Raw genomic sequence first — 15,238 nt, 5'->3', positions numbered from 1 at the left:
GGCAAAGGATAGGAAGGTCAAGATTCGTGAACCGTGGATGACAGGAGAAATTGTACGATTAGCCAAGAGTAAAAGGGAAGCGTACATAAGGTCAAGGCAGCTAAGAACAGAACGGGCCCTGGAGGAATAGGACAAGTCCTAAACAAGGAATCAAGCGGGCTAAAAGGGGTGATGAAATAGCTTTAACAAGCAGAATTAAGGAGAATCCCAAAGCATTTTATTCTTATATAAGAAGCAAGCGGGTAACTAGAGAAAGGATTGGTCCACTAAAGGATAATGAAGGAAGGCTGTGTGTCGAATCTGAGTGAATGGGTGAGATTCTGAATGATTAGATTGCTTCAGTGTTTACTGAGGAGAGGAACATAGATGTTCAAAGTTTGTGAGAAGATTTGTAGCTCGGGTGCTCGTTGCTGTGGTTCTGTTCGCCGAGCTGCAAGTTTTTGTTGCAAACATTTCGTCCCCTGTCTAGGTGACATCCTCAGTGCTTGGGAGCCTCCTGTGAAGCGCTTCTATGGTGTTTCCTCCGACATTTATAGTGGCCTGTCCCTGCCGCTTCCGGTTGTCAGTTTCAGCTGTCCGCTGTAGTGACAGCCAGACTACTGCGACTACTAGGACTTATAACAGCACACAAACCAACAGCCACACTCAGACAACAACTCACCAGAACGAAGGACCCGATACCCAGCATGAGCAAAACTAATGTAGTGTATAAAATCCCATGCAAGGACTGCACAAAACACTATATAGGACAAACAGGAAGACAGCTAACGATCCGCATCCACGAACATCAACTAGCCACGAAATGACACGACCAGCTATCCCTAGTAGCCACACACGCAGATGAATTTGACTGGGACAACACTACCATTATAGGGCAAGCAAAACAAAGAACAGCCAGGGAATTCCTAGAAGCTTGGCACTCATCCACAAACTCCATCAACAAACACATCGACCTGGACCCAATATACCGGCCACTACAGCGGACAGCTGAAACTGACAACCGGAAGCGGCAGGGACAGGCCACTATAAATGACGGAGGAAACACCACAGAAGCGCTTCATAGGAGGCTCCCAAGCACTGAGGATGTCACCTAGACAGGGGACGAAACGTTTGCAACAAAAACTTCCAGCTCGGCGAACAGAACCACAGCAGAGGAACATAGAGTCATGATGAATCTTGAGATTACAGATAAAAGTTTGATTAGTCTGCATCATGTTGACATAAGTAGGGAAGATGTGTTGGGTAGGCTAGAAGTTATTAAGGTGGACAAATCCCCAGGACCGGATGAGATTTATCCCAGGTTGCTGAGGGAGGCGAGAGGGAAAATAGCTGGGGCCCTGACACATATTTTTGTGGCATCCTTAAATACAGGTGAGGTGCTGGAAGACTGGAAGGTTGCTCATGTTGTCTCCCTGTACAAGAAGGGTAGTAGGGATATTCCAGGTAACTACTGATCAGTGAGCCTGACGTCAGTGGTGGGAAAGTTGCTGGAGAGGGTACTGAGGGATGGGATATATTTATATTTAGAAAAGAATGGGCTTTTCAGTGATAGGCAACATGATTTTGTGCGGGGGAGATCGTGCCTTACCAACTTAATCGAGTTCTTTGAGGAAGTGACCAAGTCGATAGATGAAGGAAGGGCTGTTGATGTCATATACATGGACTTTAGTAAGCAGTTTGATAAGGTTCTCCATGGTAGACTAATGGAGAAAGTGAAGTCACATGGTGTGCAGGGTATTCTAGCTAGGTGGATAAAGAACTGGTTGAGCAACAGGAGATAGAGAGTAGTAGTTGAAGGGAGTTTCTCGAAATGGAGAAAGGTGACCAGTGGTGTTCCACAGGGGTCAGTGTTGGGGCCACTGTTGTTTGTAATATACATAAATGATCTGGAAGAGGGAACTGTTGGTATGATCAGCAAGTTTGCAGATGACACGAAGATTGGTGGAGTAGCAGAAAGCATAAGGGACTGTCAGAGAATACAGGAGGATATAGATAGACTGGAGAGTTGGGCAGAAAAGTGGCAGATGGATTTCAATCCAGACAAATGTGAGGTGATGCATTTAGGCAAGACTAATTCTAGAACGAATTATACAACGGAAGAGCCTTGGGAAAAGTTTTGGGGCAGAGAGATCTGGGAATGCAGGTCCATTGTACCCTGAAGGTTGCTGCACAGGTGGATAGAGTGGTCAAGAAGGCATATAGTATGCTTGCCTTCATTGGATGGGGTATTGAGTATAAGAGCTGGCAAGTCATGTTAAAATTGTACAAGATATTGGTTCAGCCGCATTTAGAATACTGTGTACAGTTCTGGTCGCCACATTACCATAAGGATGTGGATGTTTTGGAGAGGGTGCAGGGAAGGTTTACGAGGATGTTGCCTGGTATGGAAGGTGCTAGCTATGAAGAGAGGTTGAGTAGGTTAGGTTTGTTTCCATTAGAAAAAAGGAGATTGAGGGGGGACCTGATTGAGGTTTACAAAATCATGAAGGGTATAGACAGGGTGGATAGACACAAGCTTTTTCCCAGGGTGAAGCATTCAATAACGAGAGGTCACGTTTTCAAGGTGAGAGGTGGAAAGTTTAAGAGGGATACATGCGGCAAGTGCTTCACACAGAGGTTGGTGGGCATTTGGAACGCATTGCCAGCAGAGGTGGTAGAGGCAGGCACGGTATATTCATTTAAGATGCATGAGTAGGTGGAGAGCAGAGGGATACAGATGCTTAGGAATTGACCGACAGGTTTAGACAGTACATTTGGATCGGCTCAGGCTTGGAGGGCTGAAGGGCAATTTGTTATGTTAACCATCCAACCTCTTGGTTTTAAGTGAGACATCAGCAGGGCCCAATTACTGAATGGAACCCTGTTATTCTTCGGCAGAGGGACCTTACACGGTGGTCTTTCCCCACCGCGCCTTGACAGCAGCTGCCCAAGCTTCAGCGCGTCCCTCAACACGTAGTCCTGGACCTTGGAATGTGCCAGTCTGCAACACTCAGTTTGGGTTAACTCCTTCAACTGGAAGACCAGCAAGTTTCGGGCAAACCAAAGAGCATCTTTCACTGAGTTGATGGTCTTCCAGGCACAATAGATGTACATCTTGTTGTGCGTCCCGGGGAACAAACCATAGAGCACGGAATCTCCGTCACGGAGCTGCTCAGGACGAACCTTGACAAACACTTCACTTCTCTACAGACTTCCTTTGCATTCCAGAAGGAGGTGTGTCACAGTCTCGTCCCCTCCACAGCCACTTCAAGTGCAGTGTGCGGTGGTGCAGAGGGTCCGGGCATGCCTAAAGGATCTCATAGGCAGAATCTTTCTCACCATCTGCCAAGCAACGTCTTGGTGCATGTTTGAAAGTTCTGGCGATGAGCATTCTGCCAAATGACAGTCTCCGCAGGGAGCCGCACTCTCCTTTTCCCGAAGGGTCTCAAGGACACTACGTGCTGACCACTTCCTGATGGCCTTTTTACTCAACAAATTTCTCCACAAAGACTGGTGATACAGAACGGTCCAACTACTTGGTACGTTCTGCGGCAGTGAGGCCAGGCCCATCCATTGCAACACCAGGGACAGATAGAACCACAGTATATATGCAAACTTGGTGCTTGCATACTGGGGATTCACGCACAGCCTGATGCAGCCACACACAAAGGTGCCCATCAGGGTAAGGGTAGCGTTAGGTGTATTTGTTTCCTTTTTCTCGATCTTTATATTGAGTCCCTTTGGACATGGTCTATCTTTGCTCTCCACGTGAAGTGGAAGATGGCCTGGGTGACTGCAGAGAGGCTGGACCAGCCACTATCCCTGGATGAGCTGACCAAGACCCTCAAGTCCTTTGAAAAGAATAAAACTCCTGGAAGCAATGGCTTACCGGTTGAGTTCTACTCTGATCTACGGGACTTGATTGGTCTGCTGGAGGTATATGTCAGTATGCTTCTAGCAGGTACTATGAATGAATTCATGTGGAAAGGACAGCTGGTTTGAATTTTTTTAAATTTCAAAAATGTACTTTATTCATAGAAAATAAATCTTTGGTACATGGATAGTTCATGAACCCGCTCAGATCTATACTCTTTATACTTACAGACGACAAATTAAGTCTTTGATGTCCACCATACTCTATATTTAAAAACAATCTCTTGGTCTATAGCTGAGGTGACTGCGGGGCCCAATTACTGAATGGGTCCCCCTTATTCTTCGGCAGAGGGACCTAACACGGTGGTCTTTCCCCACTGCGCCTTGGCAGCAGCGTCCCAAGCTTCAGCGCGTCCATCAGCACATAGTCTTCGACCTTAGAATGTGCCAGTTTGCAACACTCATTCAGGGCAACCTGTTAGAATTCTTTGAAGTAACAAGTAGGTTAGACTAGGGAAACCCAGTGGATGTTATCAACCTAGACTTTCAAAAGGCCTTTGATAAGGTACCTCACAGGTGTCTGCTGAGTAAGGTGAGGGCTCATGGTGTTTGAGGTGAGCTACTGGCATGGATTGTGGATTGGCTGTCTGACAGATGACAGAGAATTGGGATAAAAGGTTATTTATCAGAATGGCAACTGGTGACAAGTGCTGTCCCACAGGGTTCAGTGTTGGGACCCCAGCAGTTCACTTTATATATTAATGATCTAGATGAAGAGACTGGCGAAGTGCGCCAATGATACGAAGTTAGGTGGACAGGCAGGTAGTTCTGAGGAGGTAGGAAGGCTACAGAAAGATTTAGATAGTTTAGGGGAATGGTCCAAGAAATGCTGATGAAATTCAATGTGAGCAAATGCAAGGTCTTGCACTTTGGAAAAAAGAACACGGGCATGGACTATTCTATAAACGGTGAGAAAATTCATAAAGCCAAAGTACAAAGGGATCTGGGAGTGCTAGTCCAGGATTCTCTAAAGGTTGACTTGCAGGTTGAGTCCGTGGTTAAGAAAGCAAATGTAATGTTGTCTTTTATTTCAAGAGGGTTGGAATGTAAAAGCAATGAGGTGCTACTTAGACTTTATAAAGCCCTGGTTAGGCCCCATTTGGAGTACTGTGTCAAGTTTTGGGCCCCACACCTCAGGAAGGACATACTGGCACTAGAGCGTGTCCAGCAGAGATTCACACAGATGATCCCTGGAATGGTAGGCCTAACATACAATGAATGGCTGAGGATCATGGGATTCTATTCATTAGAGTTCAGAAGGTTGAGGGGAGATCTAATAGAAATTTACAAGATAATGCATGGCTTAAAAAAGGTGGATGCTGGGAAAATGTTTCCATCAGGCGGGGATACTAGGACTCGTGGGCACAGCCTTAGAATTAGAGGGGGTCAATTTAAAATGGAAATGAGGAGACATTTCTTCAGCCAGAGAGTGGTGGGCCTGTGGAATTCATTGCCACAGAGTGCAGTGGAGACCGGGACATTGAATGCCTTCAAGGCAAAGATTGATAAATTCTTAATCTCGCAAGGAATTAAGGGATACAGGGAGAGTGCGGATAAGTGGCGTTGAAATGCCCATCAGCCATGATTGAATGGCGGAATGAACTTGATGAGCCGAATGGCTTTACTTCCACTCCTATTTCTTATGGTCTATGATTGACTCCTTCAACTGGAAGACCAGCAAGTTTTGGGCAGAGCGTCTTTTACCGAGTTGGTGATCCTCCAGGCACAATTGATTTTCATCTCGGTGGGTGTCCCGGCGAACAGAGTGTAGAGCATGGCATCCCACATCCCACAGCTGCTTGGGCCAAACTTCGATAAACACCACTGTGGGCGGCACGGTGGCACAGTGGTTAGCACTGCTGCCTCACAGCGCCAGAGACCCGGGTTCAATTCCCGACTCAGGCGACTGACTGTGTGGAGTTTGCACGTTCTCCCCGTGTCTGCGTGGGTTTCCTCCGGGTGCTCCGGTTTCCTCCCACAGTCCAAAGATGTGCAGGTCAGGTGAATTGGCCATGCTAAATTGCCCGTAGTGTTAGGTATAGGGGTATGGGTGGGTTGCGCTTCGGCGGGTCGGTGTGGACTTGTTGGGCCGAAGGGCCTGTTTCCATACTGTAATGTAATCTAATCTAATCTAATCTTATGTAATCTAATCACTGCATTCGTCCCTGGACTTCTTTTGCATAGGCACATTTCAGAAGGAGGTGTATGACAGTCTCGTCCCCTCCACAGCTGCTTCGAAGGCAGTGTATGGTGGCGCAGAGACCGGGTGTGCTTAAAGGATCTCACAGGCAGAGCCTTTCTCACTACCAACCAAGCAATGTCTTGGTGCTTGTTTTAAAGTTCTGACGATGAGGCATTCTGCCAAATGACTTTGACAGTTCTGATGAAGGACTCTTGCCCGAAATGTCGATTTTCCTGCTCCTCAGATACTGCCTGACCTGCTGTGATTTTCCAGCACTAGTCTAACCTTGACTCTGATCTCCAGCGTCTGCAGTCCTCACTTTCACTGACTTTGACAGTCTGCCCAGGGAACCACTCAACAGGATCAGCCCTCTTCTCTTCCCAAAGGGTCTCAAGGGCACTACATACTGACCACTTCCTGATGGATTTGTGGTCATTGAGTCATAGAGATGTACAGCATGGAAACAGACCCTTCGGTCCAACCTGTCCATGCCGACCAGATATCCCAACCCAATCTAGTCCCACCTGCCAGCTCCCGGCCCATATCCCTCTAAACCCTTCCTATTCATATACCCATCCAAATGCCTTTTAAATGTTGCAATTGTACCAGCCTCCACCACTTCTCCATGAATGACTGGTGATACAGAACAGTCTAACTATTTGGAGCATTCTGAAGCAGCAAGGCCAGGCCCATCCTTCGCAACACCAAGGACAGGTAGAACCTCAGCACATAGTGACATTTGGTGTTGCGTACCGGGGATCCATGCACAGCTTGATGCAGCTACACACAAAGGTGGCCATCAGGGTGAGGGTAGCGTTGGGTGTGTTTTTCTCCCCCTTTCTCCAAATCTTTATACATGGTGTCTCTTTGGACACGGTCCATCTTTGATCTCCACGTGAAGTGGAAGATGGCCCAGGTGACTGCGGCGGCGCAGGTTCGGGGAATAGGTCAGATCTGCGCCTCGTATGACAACACTGAGTACCTCATACTGGACTACCAGGTCTTTACCTGCGATGGAAAAAGACCATTGCTCCCATCTGTCCAGTTTCTCCCTCACTTTGGTGACATGCCCCAGCCCCTCCGAACCAAATACCCAGCACCTTCAGGTGGCCTGTACTGATGGTGAAGGAGATAGGGGCCCAATGTCCAAAGAGCATTGCCTCCTCTTGCCTCGATTTACTTTGGCCCCCGATGCCCATTCAAAGTGGTCACAGATGCACATGAGTCTGCGTGCTGACAGTGGATCTGAGCAGAAAACGGCGACGTCGTCCATGCATAGGGAGGCTTTAACCTGTAGGCCCCCGCTGCCAGGAATAGTCACCCTTCTCAGGCTTGCATCCCTCCTGATGGACTCAGCAAATGGCTGTAGAGAACAGAAACGAGCTGAAAATGTGTTGCTGGAACAGCGCAGCAGGTCAGGCAGCATCCAGGGAACAGGAGAATCGACGTTTCGGGCATAAGCCCTTCTTCAGGCTTATGCCCGAAACGTCGATTCTCCTGTTCCCTGGATGCTGCGCTGTTCCAGCAACACATTTCAGCTCTGATCTCCAGCATCTGCAGACCTCACTTTCTCCTCCCGGCTGTATAGAACACACAAACAAGGCAGGAGAGAGTGGGTAGCCCTGCCTGACTCCAGATCTGATCAGGAAGCTTTCTGAATTCCACCTGTTGAGTAAGACTGCACTAACAAGGTTGGTGTAGAGCAGTCGGATCCAATTGCAGATTCCCTCCCCAAAGCCCATTTTGGAGAGAACCTCTCTCATGTACATGTGCGATATCCTGTCAAAGGCTTTCTCCTGGACAAGGCTAATGAAGCAAGTGTCCAGCCCTCAGTCCTGCACATAGGTGATCGTATCCCTGAGGAATGCGACATTCTCAGTGATCTTCCTACCCAGTACAGCACAGGTTTGGTTGGGGTGAATCACCAATCCCAGAGTAGACCTGACCTGGTTAGCAATGAGTGATGCCAATAGCGTGGGTTAAATTCTCACACTGGCTGAGGTTACCATGAAGGATTCTCCTTCTCCTTCTCAACTTCCTTCAGCTGACCCTAATGAGAGAGCAGCCCTACAGTCCAGTAAGACTATGGCAATTTTTACTGGTGAGGAACTGACTATTGGTCACAATTTGATAAACAATGTTGTTGACCATGAAGCAAATACTGGTGGAATCAGTTCTGATGAAGGGCTTATGCCTGAAACGTCAATTCTCCTGCTCCTCAGATACTGCTTGACTTGCTGTGATTTTCCAGCACCACATTCTGAACTCTGATCTCCAGCATCTGCAGTTTTCACCTTCTCCTGCTGTTGGAATCAGTGCCTGGATAACAGCGACTAGGTAATCCTAACCAATGGCTACGCAGTGGTGGCCAGCTGACCTGTGACATTTTGCATATCCAGCAATCCGTCACATGCTGCTGAAACCTACACATCCGTTATAAAGGATGCAGTTGTCATGTACTCAGAGTGTAGAACAGCAACCTGCCTGAGAACACCAAACTGCAAGTTTGCCAAGCCTGTGACTTCAGCACACTCCTCTCCAGTGGTGATACCTGGCCACGTTAGGCAGATGAAAATGCTGGACAGTTTCCACCTTTACATATCCTAGGCATCTCTTGGTGGGATAAGGTCACTAATTAAGATCTTAAAGAGTGTTAATTTCATCAGGATACTGCAAATAGGATTAGGAGAAGCCTATTCAGCCTTGATTTTATCTTAAAATTTTCATCTTTGTGTTCATTTCCCTCTATGACCTTACTTCTTCTTTGTGTATACTCCTCCAGTTCCACCATCCTCTGAGGTATCTCTGCATTCCTGAATTTAACTGTTTCACATATTACCTAGGCCTCAATCGTTTGTCTAGGTCTACTTCACTTTCCTCCTATAGGTATCTCCTTAAAACCTAATTTTTCAGTAATATTTCCTGATATGAATCAATGTAATTCTGAACTTTATTTTATAACACTCCTGCAATACATTTCATTACATTAAAGATTCTGGAATAAATATAACATTTGGTGGTTATTGTAGCAAGTTCACATTCTAAGCAATTCCTGTTGTGATAATTGACATGTAACATGAAGTGTTCATAGCTACCTGATAGTTGGCAGTGCAACATTTTGTCATTGTTGATGGAGGAAATCAATCCTGTCATAGTTTAGAAAGAGTCACCACAGGTCAAATGGATAATGAATTGCACAGCAGTGAAACTTTACCGTAGTATGAATCCCAAAACCATTCCACATGCTCTGTCGGTTAAGAAATTTAAACAGCAAATAAGTTTGCCCACATCTTAATTTATAGGATGCCTCAAAGAAGGAGGTTAAATTTGGGCAAGCTGGTCACATACTGTTAGTTCATAAATTACTTGCTTTAGAAACCAATATTACAGAACCACTAACATGTAAACTGATGCTAATGACACTTCAACTGTTGATTTTCCCATAATAAGGAAGGACGACCTGAATTTCCATATCACCTTTCACAATGTCAGAATATCTCAAAGCACTTCACAACCAGAGACAGACTTTTGAGGTATAGTCATTCTTGACATGTAGGAAACGTTGAAGTCATTTTTCATACAGCAAGATCCCATGAACGGCACTGTGATAAATAATAATCATGCGATGGTTGCAACACAAGACAATTCAGCTCTTTGATGTACTGCCAGTTCCCTAAGAGATGTATTCCACTTCCTGTCTTTCCTCATAGCCCTAAAACATTTTCATGTTTTTTAAATCATCTGCCTAATGGGAGTTTAAATTATTGTATCCAGATCTCAGAATTCTGAACAGAATCAAATCTTCTCTCAACTTTCTCTTTACAAACGAAAACAGCCCCAGTTTCTCCAAACAGATCAGTTGTGATCTTATTGCAAGGTGGAGCAGGCCTACTCTGCTTCAAATTTGCATATTTGTATAAGATAGTAAAGGAAATTAAAGTGTTAAACTGTAATGTTACATTAAGTAAAATTTAAAGAATGGGTCAAATTGAAACCTGTAGCCGGTAAATTTAAAATGATATGAGGAAGTACTTCTTTGTACAATGAGTGATCAATGCTTGATTCAAATTCACTTTCAGGTCAAATGAAATAAGTGAGGACAATGGAATTATTTAAGATATAATTAATTGCTACAATTGGGCGGGGGGATGGTTGTAGGAACTTTCACAATAAATAAGTAAAGATGGACTGAATAATATGTGTCTTGTGATCACAAATCAAGGTTGGGTTTACTTATTCTTATCAAACAAATTTTTAAAAAACCTTTGTCTCTCACTGTCCAAGAGATACATGTGATGGTGTTCCAACACATCAGTTGCTCTTGTCCATGTGTCATAAAATCATCAGAATTAGGAGCAGGAGTTGGCTACTCGTCCACTTAAACCTACTATACCATTCACTAAAGTCATAGCTAATCTGATGTGGTCTTCACACTAATTTGCTACCTGCCTCCCATAAACGTTGTAGATGGAAAACCTGTCTAACTCTGCCTCCACTTTTCTCTGAGGAACAGAATTCTAAGATTTATCATCTCTTGAGAGAAGAAATTCCTCCCATCTCTGCCCTAAAGGGAAGATCCATTAAAACTATTTTTCTAATCAACCTATTCAGAGATGTTATTACACATCTCTCAAGCATGTATAATTAATCTGTGGCCCCCAGTTCTAGTACCGCTCCCCCCACCCACCATGAGAAGAAACATTCTCTCAACATCTATCCTATCAAGGCCCTCAGAATGTTACATTTCAATTATTGACTTCTCAAATGTATAAACTCCTAGGTTAGGTCCAAACTGCTGAATCTTTCCACATAAGAAAACTCTTCCTAGGAATTAATTTAGTGAACATTCTTTGGACTGTCACCAATACAAAAAAAAACCCTCTTTAAATAAGAAGACTGCTGTTTAACGTTAGGCCTCCTGGTTCTTCTTGGAACTTTACAAACACTAAAACTATGCATAGTTGTATTGCCTCAGCAACACTTTGTACAGTTGTAGCGAGACTTCCTACCCTTTATACTCCAACCCCTTTAAATAAGGGCTAAATTCAATTATCTTCCTAACCATGTGCTGTACCTATATGCTAACCTTTGTGATTCATGTACAAGGACATCAGATCCCTCTGCACCTGTAAGTACTACTTGTTTTTTTTGGTCCACAATCCAAAAATAAAGAAGGAGACCGTGCAAGAGATGGCTGCAGTTTTTTAAAATCCTGTTTACTGGTGCACATCATGAGTTGCATACAATGTTGCCTTTTTCATGGAATAGCGAGAGCAGAAGTAGACAGAATAGAGCTTAAAAGGTTTAGGGAGACAACTGCTGAACAACAACATTTTGATTAGATCCTGACCAGGTGACCATGCTGGTGTGGAGCCAGTGTAGCAGAAACATCTAATTTGCAAAGAAAAAGCACAAAAAATCTTTCTCTCTGTCTTTCACTCCTGTAAGGACATACCAGAAAGTCTCCAGTAACAGCTTGCTGAATTTCTCTCACCTGTCCCTGCTGGAGGAGGAAGGGAAAGGTTGCAGAGATACTGAAAGAACAAATTCTGAACAAGTGAATGAAAGACTGAACATTGGTGTTCAAACAATCTTATGTCAACATCAAAACATCATAAGAGAAAAGGAAAGAACTCCACTTTGCTGCCTTTGCCTATGTTTCCCGTTCAGCCTTGATAGTCCTCTGGGGTAAAGAATTCCTTAAATTCACTACCTCTGAGAGAGAAAAAAAATCTGTCTTAAATGGACGACCCCTTATTATGAGATCATGCCTCTGGTCCTAGATTCTCCATAACAGGAAACAACCTATTCTCATCTAACCCATCAAGTTCCCTAAGAATCAAGTATGTTTCAGAGTGGGCGGCACGGTGGCACAGTGGTTAGCACTGCTGCTTCACAGCGCCAGAGACCCGGGTTCAATTCCCGCCTCAGGCGACTGACTGTGTGGAGTTTGCACATTCTCCCCGTGTCTGCATGGGTTTCCTCCGGGTGCTCCGGTTTCCTCCCACAGTCACAAAGATGTGCGGGTCAGGTGAATTGGCCACGCTAAAATTGCCCGTAGTGTTAGGTTAAAGGGGTAAATGTAGGGGTATGGGTGGGTTGCGCTTCGGCGGGTCAGTGTGGACTTGTTGGGCCGAAGGGCCTGTTTCCACACTGTAAGTAATCTAATCTAATCTAATCTACAGTTAGATTTCTGAGGAACATAGAAAATAGGTTTATTTTATAAAGAGGGTTCTGAACCTTCAGTTCTGAAGAAGGATCACTGGACCAGAAACATTAACTCTGATTTCTCTCACAGATGCTGCCAGACCTACTGACTTTTTCCAGCATTTTCTGTTTTTGTTGTTGATGACAGGGCCTGGGAGGTTGGGGTAAGGACATGAAAGACGATCCTCAGGCCCTAAAATTCTTGAAATTGATATTGAGTCCTGAAGGCTCCAGAGACCCCAAGCAGAAAATGAGGTGATATTGTCAGCTTGCACTGAGTTTCACTGGAGCATTACAGCAAGCCTGAGATAGAGAGATTGGTCAGGGAACACAGTGGTGTTGAAATGGCTGGCAATTGTAAACTCAGGGTCTGTTTTGCAGACAGATATTGATGTTCTGAAAAGCGGTGATTGAGTCTGCGCTTTGCTTTCCCAATATAGAGGAGACAACATCATGAGCAACAAATACAATAGACTAGATTGAGTGAAGTCCAGGTAAAGCATCCCCACAGCCTGCAGGCTCCTTCCTCTGCAATTGCAGAGGGTGCAATACCTGCTCATTTACTTCCTCTCTCCTCAATGTCCAAGACCCTAAACACACCATCCAGGTGAAGCAGCAATTTACCTGCACTTCACTCATTCAAACCTGCTGTATTTGCTGCTCATGATGTAGTCTCCTCTACATCAGGGAAGCAAAGTGCAGACTTGGTGACCACTTTGCAGAATATCTACATTTTGTCGACAAAATTGACCCTGAGCTTGCGGTTGCCTGCCACTTCAACATACCACTTTGTTCCTTGGTCAATATCACTATTTGGGGGCAGGGGGCATTCAGGTAGTGCAAAACACACTAAGCATCCAGTTGCCTGCCACTTTAAACACACTATTCTGTTCTCTGGCCACATCTCTGTCTCAGGCTTGCTACAGTGCTCCAGCAAAGCTCAGCACAAGCTGGTAGAACAGTACTAATACTATACCTTATTTTTCACCAGGGGACCCTGCAGCCCTCCATGACTCAATATCGATTTCAGGAACCTTAGGTCTTCAGCTCTTCCATTTCCTAACCCCCTACCCTACACTGCAGGTGTTGTTATCACATCGTCTGCCATTACACATTAGCGATTGTTAGTCAAAGTTAAAAACCACACAACACCAGGTTGTAGTCCAACAGATTTATTTGGAAACATAGCTTTTGAAGCATGACTCCTTCATCAGATAGCATCCGAAGAGAAGGAGAAGGAGAATCGACGTTTTGGGCAAAAGCCCTTCATTAGGAATGAGGCTGTGAGCCGAGGGGTTAGTGAGATAAATGGGAAGTGAGATAAATGGGAGGGAGGGTGGAGCTGGGGAAAAAGTAGCCGAGAGTGCGATAGGTGGATGGAAGTGGGGGTAATGCTGATAGGTCGGAGAGGAGGGTGAAGCGGATAGGTGGGAAGGAGGATGGACAGGTCATGGGGGCTGTGCAGAGTTAGAAGATTGGAACTGGGATAAGGTGGGGGGAGGGGAAATGAGGAAACTGGTAAAAGCCACATTGATACTGTGGGGTTGGAGGGTCCCGAGGTGGAAGATGTGTTCTTCCTCCAGGCATTGGGTGGTTAGGGAGTGGCGATGGAGGAGGCTCAGGACCTGCACATCCTCAGCAGAGTGGGAGGGAGAGTTGAAGTGTTCAGCCATGGGGTGGTAGGGTTGGTTGGTGCAGGTGTCCTGGAGATGTTCTCGGAGGTGCTCCTCAAGTAGGTGTCCTGTCTCCCCAATGTAGAGGAGGCCACATCAGGAACAACGGATACAGTAAACGACATGTGAGGAAGTACAGGTAAAACTCTAATGGATGTGGAAGGTTCCGCTGGTGCCTTGGATGGAGATATGGGCCCAGGTTTTGCACCTGCTGCAGTGGTAGAGGAAAGTGCCAGGACCTGACAAGGGAGTCGTGGAGGGAATGGTCTTTACAGAAATCAGATAGGGCTGGGGACAGAAATATATCTCTGGTGGTGGGGTCTGTTTATAGATGGTAGAAATGTTTGAGGATGATGCAATGTATACAGAGGTTGTTGTGGTGGAAGGTGAGGACCAGGGGGGCTCTGTCCTTGTTGCAGTTGGAGTGGTGCAGTTCAAGGGCAGAGGTGCAGGAAGTGGATGTGATGCACTGGAGGGCATCATCAACCACATAGGACGGGAAATTAGTCTTTAAAGAAGGAGGCCATCTGGTGTGTTCTATGGTGGAACTGGTCCTCCTGGGAGCAGATGCAGTAGAGGAATTGGGAATAAGGGATAGTGTTTTTACAGGAGTCAGGGTGGGAAGGTGTAGTCCAGGTAGCTGTGGAAGTCAGTGGGTTTGTAGAAGATGTAAGTGTTGAGTAGGTCACTGTTGATGGAGAGCTGAAAATGTGTTGCTGGAAAAGCACAGCAGGTCAGGCAGCATCCAGGGAACAGGAGAATCGACGTTTCGGGCATAAGTCCTTCTTCAGGAGATGGAGAGGTCCAGTAAGGGGAGGGAGGTGTCAGAGATGGTCCAGGTGAACTTAATGTCAGGGTGGAATGGGTTGGTGAAGTTGATGTACATCAGGAATCACCTGGTGTTGTGTGATTTTTAACTTTGTCCACCCCATCCAACACCAGCTCCTTTCCCATTATTGTTAGTCACCTTCCCAGCCAGATAGTCATCCACTCCTTTGTCTGCCCAACCCTGCTCTTTTTTCTCTCTCTCTCTCGGCTCTATCCTTATGGTTTATTCCTCAGCCTCACCCATCTACATAAAAACCCACATTTTCCCATTTACCATCAGTTCTGAGGAAGAGTCACGAGGACCCAAACCATTAACTCTGATTTCTCTCCACAGGAAGCTTTCACACCTGCTAAATCACTCCACTAGTTTCTGATTTACTGTGCTCCAGTCTCAATTCATTGAGTGGCTTCCCGCGCTTCCGGTCAGATGAGCATG

The sequence above is a fragment of the Chiloscyllium plagiosum genome, unplaced genomic scaffold, assembly GCF_037043375.1.
Source record: "Chiloscyllium plagiosum isolate Xiang-an unplaced genomic scaffold, Cpla_swu_hap1 HiC_scaffold_36, whole genome shotgun sequence".
NCBI lineage: Eukaryota > Metazoa > Chordata > Chondrichthyes > Orectolobiformes > Hemiscylliidae > Chiloscyllium > Chiloscyllium plagiosum.
This window is presented reverse-complemented; position numbering follows the sequence as displayed.